This window comes from Podarcis filfolensis (genome assembly GCF_964270895.1).
Source record: "Podarcis filfolensis genome assembly, chromosome: 3".
Taxonomy (NCBI): Eukaryota; Metazoa; Chordata; class Lepidosauria; order Squamata; family Lacertidae; genus Podarcis; species Podarcis filfolensis.
Window position 1 is genome coordinate 29,139,466 of NC_139606.1, and position 9,039 is coordinate 29,148,504.

At 44.4% G+C, this 9,039-nt stretch overlaps 1 long non-coding RNA gene across 3 annotated transcripts in view; it reads right to left on the reverse strand.

Annotated features, from left to right (window-relative positions):
- Positions 1 to 6,936, reverse strand: part of LOC310759851 — a 144,156-nt gene extending 137,220 nt beyond the window's left edge. For all 3 annotated transcript variants that reach the window (XR_014546567.1, XR_014546568.1, XR_014546569.1), the window contains exon 1: positions 6,745 to 6,936. This is a non-coding gene — a long non-coding RNA (uncharacterized lncRNA). The remainder of the gene's footprint in view (positions 1 to 6,744) is intronic.
- Between the last annotated feature and the right edge of the window lie 2,103 nt (positions 6,937 to 9,039).

The window sequence follows — 9,039 nt, forward strand, 5'->3', positions numbered from 1 at the left end:
TAATTTCCCTTCAGATTTCGCACTTCTCTGAATTTTGCAATACAGTGCATATTTCAGGACAACACAGTTCAGAAATGTGCACTTTGATACAATATATGCATCTAAATGTGCATTCTGTGGCTTATTGAAATACAACTTTTTATACAGATTTAAGAAATTAATCAGATTAATCCTATTCATGTTTACCTAGAAGTAAATCCACTGTGTTCAATGGACCACCATGTAAGGACTGAGAGAACTGTAGTCTAAAAGAAACTTTTACACCCATTAAAAAAATATATGTACCGTATTATTCTTTAGTTGCTAAGTGTTGCTCTTTAATGCTCACAGTCCAAAAGAGGGATTGTTTTTTTTAAAAAAAAAAGATTGTGCCAAGCATGAATCAAAAGTAATGTCAAAAATAAATCCGAAACCAGGGAAGAGAAGCAGCGCAAGAAGAATGGAAAAAATTCAAGGACTATTTAAAGAAATATCATAAAGTTAATGAAAGTTAGAATGATGTTGGACTGGAAAGTAAATGGTTACTATTAGCAATGGTTAAGACAAGGAAAATAAGGAAGAATAGTCTAAATTTAAATTAAAATAAGGGAAGATTTGCTGAACAATCGATAAGAATTTGGAATACAGAAAGGGGAAGCATGAGGAAGTCGGGGAAGATAGGATATGAAATTAGGATATGAAATGATACATGTTTTTTGTTTTGTTTTTGTTTTTGTATGTTTATGTTTGTTGTATTGTGTTTATATGGAAAAATAAAAATATTAAAAAAAAAAAAAAACAAAAGTAATGTCAAAAATATTCTCAGGATCTGTCATTGGCTTTTCTACAAAAAGAAACAGAATGTCTGGGGACAATGAATAATGACCTCTTTTTCATTATTTATTGCATATTTTACTGGTGGATTTACTCAAACAACAGTAATTAGGTGAAGTCACCCGTACATATTTGTAATGAGCTCTCAATGAAACTGTAAAATGGCACTCCTTTGTTTCTTTGCTTTTGCATTGCATTGCTCAGAAACAAGGTCTCCAAAATACACATGGACTAGAAAGGATATATTTTTCAAGGCAGGCATTGCTCAAAACCATGGTTCTTAAGAAATGGACAACTCAGGTAATTTGGAGAGGGGGCTATTTCAAATAGTGTGCAGTGTCAATGATGTGAATGTGTAATAGTCCAGTGAAGTTGTCCATTGAGCATCCAGGCACTGTGACCCGCCTCCCCACAACATGAATGAAATGACCACACATTACAAACTTGTTTGGGTGCAAATTAGGCAACAACTTTATTGATTACAGACGTAAGTGGCTTTGGCTTAGGTGCCGGGCATAACCCGTATCAACCAGCTCACCTGCTGGTCAATTAATTCCCCATGGGGTCGAATTTGATGGTTGGGGAGACCTAGGACATACACTAGGGCCATCCAACTCCCAAGAGACTGCAATCTACTCACAGAATAAAAAACTGGCAGTGATCTATCCCTTTTTTTTCTGGGGTGCAGGTCAAAGTTGTTAAGCTTTTTTTTTCAGGGAGGGGAGACAAAAATGCTGATCAGAAACATATTTGTTCTCTTCGAGAAAGCACTTTTATTTTACCCTGAGGAAGGGAAAAAGTCGCTCACCAAAAGATCGCTAAGGATACAATCAACCTCACAGCGAAAACTCTGTCTTCTGTTCTAGCGATCATGTGCAATTGGAGGACAGGGCAAGGGGCCGGGGCCGGGTGCTCTTTTGCGATCGACCACTTAGACATCCCTGACAAGTACGAACTCCAAACCAAGTTCACCTGAGAGGAGAGTTATGGCCCCAGCCCCAAGTGGGCATCCAGATAGGAGCATCTCCTCAAGGATCCCTTTAACAGGATACCCCATTCCCTTGAAGGGACAGGCCAAGGCTTACAAGACTTTACCCAATGCCTTATCCACAGTTGCTTTGAGGGAGGCAAAAAAACCAGGCTGAAGGACAAAATTGTCCCTGGCCCTAAATACAGCAACCAATAATGTTCCATAGTAAGGTCAATATTCCATTTCACCTCATGATGGATGACAGTTTAAATACAGGGGGAGCTGGTGAAAGATCCACAAGATCTCGAGGTGCTGTCTATATGGTTGGCACCCTTTAAAAATTCCAGGAGTGGACCTGAAGGAAGTCCTTGAGGGAATCAGTCAGGTTTGCTCATGAGTGAGCTCACCCTTCGACCCAGATGCTATTGACCAAATTAGGCATCTGGCAGATTCCCCAGACACCAGGAGAGGCCTTCAGTCAGGCACACAACTTGTGAAACTGGTGGGACAGCAGCATGCCACCATGCCACCCGCAGTAGAAGGCAAGTGGAATTTCTTTAGAACCATGCTTTTGAGCACTGGCTGCCTTGAAAAAGATGTCCTTTTGAGTCCCTCTGTGTTTGGGAAACCTTTCTAGCTCTACCTGGGTAAAGTATCAATGGAGGCTGCATTTTACACAGATCCATGTCCTGCGTGGAATTTAACTGAAGCTCCTCAGTTTTATTTGTGTCATTCTTACTACAGATAACACAAGAAAGTCTTCTTCCAAAACGCCACACAGTTGCCTAAGCATGGCAAGGCTCTCGCATCTCCTCACAGTGCAACTTACTTTACTTGTGTTTGAGGTGCCTAATAAAAATAGATTTGATTATGTTTTAGCAGGAACTTATTTAATTTGGCTTCTCGCATTGGACGAAATGTTTCCCATTTCAACCCATAGCAGATATATGGAAATACACTCTTTGGCACATTAGTTTATACAGCATTTTGCTTGCTGTGTAATTCAGACTAACACAGCATGACTTACTAATATACATCATAACATTTCTTCTTTTTTAGTAACAATATAAAATCCCAGGAAAAGTTGCGCGGGGAGGGAAGAATTAGATGGTAGCTTCTCATTAACAGAGATTGCAAATAACCCATCTGAAAAGCAGGTGGGTTTGGCAGATGGATAGAAAGTAGTAAAGCGGATGTATCAATAGAATTTGCAAGCTGGCGAATGCTTCCTGCCTGAGTTACTTTAGGGCAGTTCGGGAGATTTCTATTTTCTATAATGACAAGTGGATTTGCTTCATCCAGATTTTAAAACTATAGTTAACATAATTTGCCTTTTAGGTCCTCAACTGCAAAGCTGACTTTCAAATGAGCAAATCGATCCCATGTCAAAAGCAAATGGTAGGGAGAAGGAGGGGCAAATATAGAATGAGAACATCAGAATGGCCATAGTGAGGTAGGCCAATCGTCCATTCAGTCAGTATCGTTCCCGATAAAATCTGGTACCAGATGCTATGGAGGCATATATGGAAATCCACAAAACAATTATAGAGACTTCTATTCACTGCCATTTACCTCCTACTTCTGCTAACCAAAAGGTTTAGGGGCACCCAGAAGATAGAACTGAAATACCTGACCACCCACACAATGAGTCACTGGCCATTCAAACCAATTTTCACAGCTAATCCGTTTCCCAAGAAATTGGGTACAAAAGCCATGCTCACAAAATCTGAGTACAATGCATCCTGTTGTTGTTTAGTTGTGTCCGACTCTTTGTGACCCCCTTCATGCATCACTGCCTTGCCGTGGCGAAGGGGCTTGAATAACTCAGAAAAGCTATGAGCTACGCCGTGCAGGGCCACCCAAGATGGACAGGTCATAGTGGAGGGTTTTGACCAAACGTGATCCACCTGGAGCAGGAACCGGCAAGCCACTCCAGTATCCCTGCCAAGAAAACTCCATGGACAAAGACAACACGCATATAAAAGTTATAACGCTGGAAGATGAGCCCCTCAGGTCGGAAGGCGTCCAACAAGCTACTGAGGAAGAGCGGAGTATGAGTTTGGCCAGGCTGCGGGAGGCAGTGGAGGGCAGGAGTTCCTGGCGTGCTCTGGTCCATGGGGTCATGAAGAGTCGGACAATGCATCCTACTCTTTGGTAATGCCTCACATGTGCCTTTGTTAGACAGCAGGACTTGCTTTCCATTGTGTTAATTCCACAGCTTATTTATTATAAGGTTTCCACAAGATCATGTGGAATAGTCATCTTTTACTGTTCTTTATTTTTAATACTGGAAGTGTTGGAAAGGCCAACACAACAGGAAGAAAAACCACAACATTTGGTCTCCTTAACGCAGTGCTGGGACAAAAGGGACATCTCCTCCTCTCACAGCACTGTGGTGGGATAGAAGGGTCGGGAGAGTTCTGTGTGTGTGTGTGTCTAACTGGCTGAATGTGTAGGGACATTGTGGTCTGAATGTGGTGAGTGAGCGGGTGTGTTGCACTCACAGAGGACAACATGTATCAGTCACATTGGCCATGCACTTGTCAGACACATACATTGGAAGATAGCCTCCAAAGGGTTAGCCAGCCTTCAATGACAGTCCTTACATACAACCTAAAAATCAGGCTAGAAATCCATTTAATTAATGAATTAATTAAATCATCATCATCATGTCTGATCTCCTTGAAAAACAATACCAAGCACCCAAAGTGGGAGACTGTCTTGCTATTTTTTAATAGGAGGACCACAGTGGTATGACATTGAAAATTCATGTGAAGTGGAGATAGGCTCATTGGTGAAATGGCAACTATGTGCATTCCACAGGAACATGCAAAAAAACCAACCAAAAACAACCCAACCCAAGACCAATATTAGGCACCATCAGCCATTGCTTGAGTTCCTGTATGATAGAATTAGCCTTGCTGTCAATTAGGTGTCAAGGTGGATGCCCAGGGAGCAGGTGGCGCTGTGGTCTAAACCACTGAACCTCTTGGGCTTGCCAATCAGAAGGTCGGCGGTTTGAATCCCCGCGACGGGGTGAGCTCCCATTGCTCTGCCACAGCTCCTGCCAACCTAGCAGTTTAAAAGCACACCAGTGCAGGCAGATAAATAGGTACCGCTGAGGCAGGAAGGTAAACAGCATTTTGGTGCGCTCTGGCTTCCGTCACGGTGTCACGTTGAACCCAAAGTGGTTTAATCATGCTGGCTACATGACCTGGAAAACTGTATGTGGAAAAATGCCGGCTTCCTCAACATACCCCATAGTCAAGTTTGACTGAACTTTACCATCCAGGGGTCCTTTACCTTTACCAAGGTGGACTGGAATTGGGGTTTTCTCCACTCTCACTAGACTCATTTACCTTATATCCCTCTATAATCCTATTGACTGTAATGGCCTACATGATTTTGTTTCTAGGCATCTATGACATCTTCACATTAGATGCAGCCTTGTGGCATCAAGTTGAGTTGCTAGCTACAATCAATCCAATTAAATGGTGATGGGGACAAGTCAAGCTGAGGACAGCAATGGTAATGAATAAAAATGAGACAGAGGAGATAATTATCCAAACATTCCCAATATGTTCACAATGCAGGGAACAAAGGAAGCATTTTTCAACACTCAAGAAAATGTTCAAAAGGTGAGAAAAGCTGTGTCAACTCTAAAAGTAACTAATGATGGCATCCAAATAGATCTCACCTGTGAGCTCTTTCATGTATGATACCAGAGGTGTTCTATTCTGAACTATCACTGACTGGACCATCTCCATGTTCCTCTGCATTTCCAAGATGAGATTTTTCATATATGTTTTGTCTGGTAGAGGAACATAGGAAAACTGCCTTATATTGAATATAAGGCAGCCATTGATCCATATAGCTCAATACTGTCTGCACACACTGAGAGCTGCTTTTCAGGGTTTCAGACAGGATCTCTCCCAGCCCTGCCTGGAGATGGCACTCATTAAACCTGTGATATTTTACATGCCAAGGAGATGCTCTACTACTGGAAGTCGGAGCAGACACATAACTGCCTTGGAACCAAAGCTTTTGGTCAACCTCACGAATAGTTTCTTGCACTTAAAAACAACAGAGTGCATGCTTTTCAGTTTTCTGAAGCTGCTCACACATACTGTTTCCCCTTCTCTGGTAAATGTTGCATTTGTGGTGGCTGATTTTTTAAAAAAGAAAATCGACAACACCTGGCAATTTTACAGCAGGGATGCCCCAAAACGTTTACAGTGGCATTAAGCTGATTAACACGGATTCCCCAAGTCATTTCTGAAATGCATGGAGAAGGTAATGCTCGACGGTTGTGTTCAAGGTCTCAGCAAGACCTGGCTCATTTTGCACTCTCCTATGAATCCAGGAATCACTGAAGCATTTATTCAGCTGAGTCCCATCCAGTTCATCTTATAGGCAAGTTATTTCCCATTCTAGCTTTAAGCCTTGGACACCCCCGTCCCACATGCCATGACTAATATTATCACAGAATTGTATTATCAGATATGATAATCAAACACCAAGCACATCTTAGAAGCTTTTATCAAAGATTTGGTTTTTAAAAATCATCTTGTGCGAGAGAAAGATCTTTGAACATTAAATGCACACTGGCATGGCAAGGGAGGAAACTTGGTTGCAGAAGTGGAAGTCCTAGCCCTGATGGGACTCATAAAGGAATCCTTCCCTATAAAGCAGTGGGGGGCTTCTATGCTTGCAATTTGGCCACCAACGATGGCCACCTACTTTCCCCACCTGATATCATATATAACATCAGGTGTGCGGCAAGTATAGATTCAGCTGCAAAATAGCAATTGAGACCTTAAAGTGTGCTCCAAATTGTTCTTTGGCAAGTAGAGTTTACTTGCCACCCCAAAGCCACCACCCCCTTGTTAAAAAATTAGCTCACCATACTGTAAAATCAGTGTATCTTTCAAGATACTGGACTTCATAAAAGTTCCACTTACTAGTGAAGTATCCCAGGCGTGCAACCATTCTGTTACCATTTCCCCTCATTCAAACATGCATGTCAACTGTCCAGAAAAGAAGAGCTAATAATAAACAGAAATCAGTATAAAAAGAGTTGCGAAAGTACCCTTCTGTAGACAACATATTGCTGAAGATGGCAGCAACAGCAGCAGCAGTAATGTGATGCAGAATTCATTATTCAACAGTATGGCAATATTTCCATCTAGGAAAAAGTGCCAGTTCTGTTCAGGGATCATCACTGAAGTTGTCTAGAAACTTAGAGTGTGATTTAGCCTACAATGCTCTCTTTGTTCCTGCAACCCTCACCCTTGCCAGCATAAACAGATGAGCCTGGGCATTCCCCAAATATTGGGGTGTGCAAGCAGTCACAAGATTCACCTTACATCTGTAGCATTTGGAAGCAGCTCAGTCTTGTTTTGAATCTGCTCTGTTGCCATTCTGATTCATCATTTGCTCCAAACTGGATCAGTTAAAACCAAAACTTCTTTGACTATAACATAGGAGCAAAACAACAGCTACTTTCCCTCCTTTTCACATAAATGAATGAAATCTCCTAATAGATCTGCCTTCAATTTGACAGGCTCTGTCCACTACGGAGGTTTACCTGCAAATTTCATCCACTTTTTGTGGAGTTTGGAACTGACAGGGTCAGAACTCCGTGGTGTCCTGTATCTGGGAGGAGGAGGAGGAGGAGGAGCTTGTCGCAGAGCAGTGAGTCACAGCGTGTGCCTGCTTTCAGACTTGCTTTCACTTCTCACTGAGCAGCCGCTCTGCACAGAGGCTGCGTGTGTGCTTTTGGAGCACGGCTGAGAATGTCACCGAGTTCCGATGGAGTGTGACTGTTTTATGGCTTGTAAATAAACGCTTCTAGAGATAAGAACCGAACTGTCTCTGGACTTGATTTATCCCTCATCTCACACGGACACAGGACCGCTGCTACTCTGCTCTCCTGCCAGGTCAGCTTCTGAACAGAGCTGCGCAAAGGGAAGCGTGACTGGACGCAGGGGTTTTATTTATGCAAAGGTTATGGCGGTTTCGTGTTTCCTGACAAGTGTGAGAAGGGAGAAGGCTGCCAGCGTTGAGTTGCGGTGATCTCCTGCCAGGGCAGAGGGAGATGCTGGAGAGAGGAGCCAAAGGCCAAGACGGGCGGCTGCTTCAGAGGTCCAGCTTGTTGGCAAACTTGTGAGTACGCTGAAGCCCCGGGGGGAGGAAGATGGCTGCTGCTCAGGAACAGCAAGGCCATGAGAGCTACCCCGGTGAGAGACTGAATGGGGCCAACTGGGAGGCCTGGTCAAGAAGAGCAAGGGGGTGGTTTGTGGCCACAGGGCTCTGGAGTCCAGTCCAGAAGGAGCCGGCCCCACCCATGCATGCTGATGCTCTGCTGAGTGGGAGAGAGCAGAGAGAGCTCTGCATCTTGAAAGCAAGTGTGGACGCTTTGCTGTTGCCCCACCTGGAGGGCGTTAAATCGGCTCAGGCCGCGTGGCAGGTGCTGAGGAGTCTGTGCGAAAGCTCAGCAGGAGCCAAGGGCCGGGAGGAAGCCGAGGGCCAAGGGAGCAAGCCTCAGGCCGGAGTGGGAGCCAGACCAGAGGGGGCTAGAGGACGCCCAGAGAGAGCACCAAGCCCAGAGGGGGCTGGGACTGTTCCGGGAAGCTGTTTCTCTGCTTCGACACGTCTGTGTGCTAGAGAGCAGCTGAGAGCTGTGGAAGAGGGCACAGGCTGCACCCCAAGAAGGAGTGAGGGGGCAGCAGCCAGGAGTGGCGAGGACTGTGTAAGAGCCTTTGTTTCCAAGAGCTGCTATCGGTGTGGTAGCAATACACATCTGGTTCGCAATTGTCCGCTAGAGGCGCAGGGTGGCGCCAAGGACACCGGCCGGCGTGGAATGTCAACAAAGCAGGTTCCCAAGGCCAGTTCCCAGCAAAGACGTGGGAAAGCAGCAGGCCAGGAGAAAAACAAAGACAAGGCGTCTTATCACCTCACAGCTGCGATGGCGTCTCTGAGAAAAGGCAAGAGCCTTAGCCGGGGAGAGGCTGTGGCCATGGCAACCGATGGGAACGTGAGCAACGGCATGGCATCTTTGGAAAACAGCCAGAGACACTCTTTATCTCTCGTGGTCGATTCCGGAGCCTCGCATTGTCTGGTGACCTCTAGAGAGCTCCTGCGGAACTGCAAGGCTCTTAAAGCTGGACGTTATGTCACCTTAGCAGATGGGTCTCAAAGACCACTGACTGAATCTGGGTTTCTATATTGTTCTTTTATAGATCATTGGGTAGAAG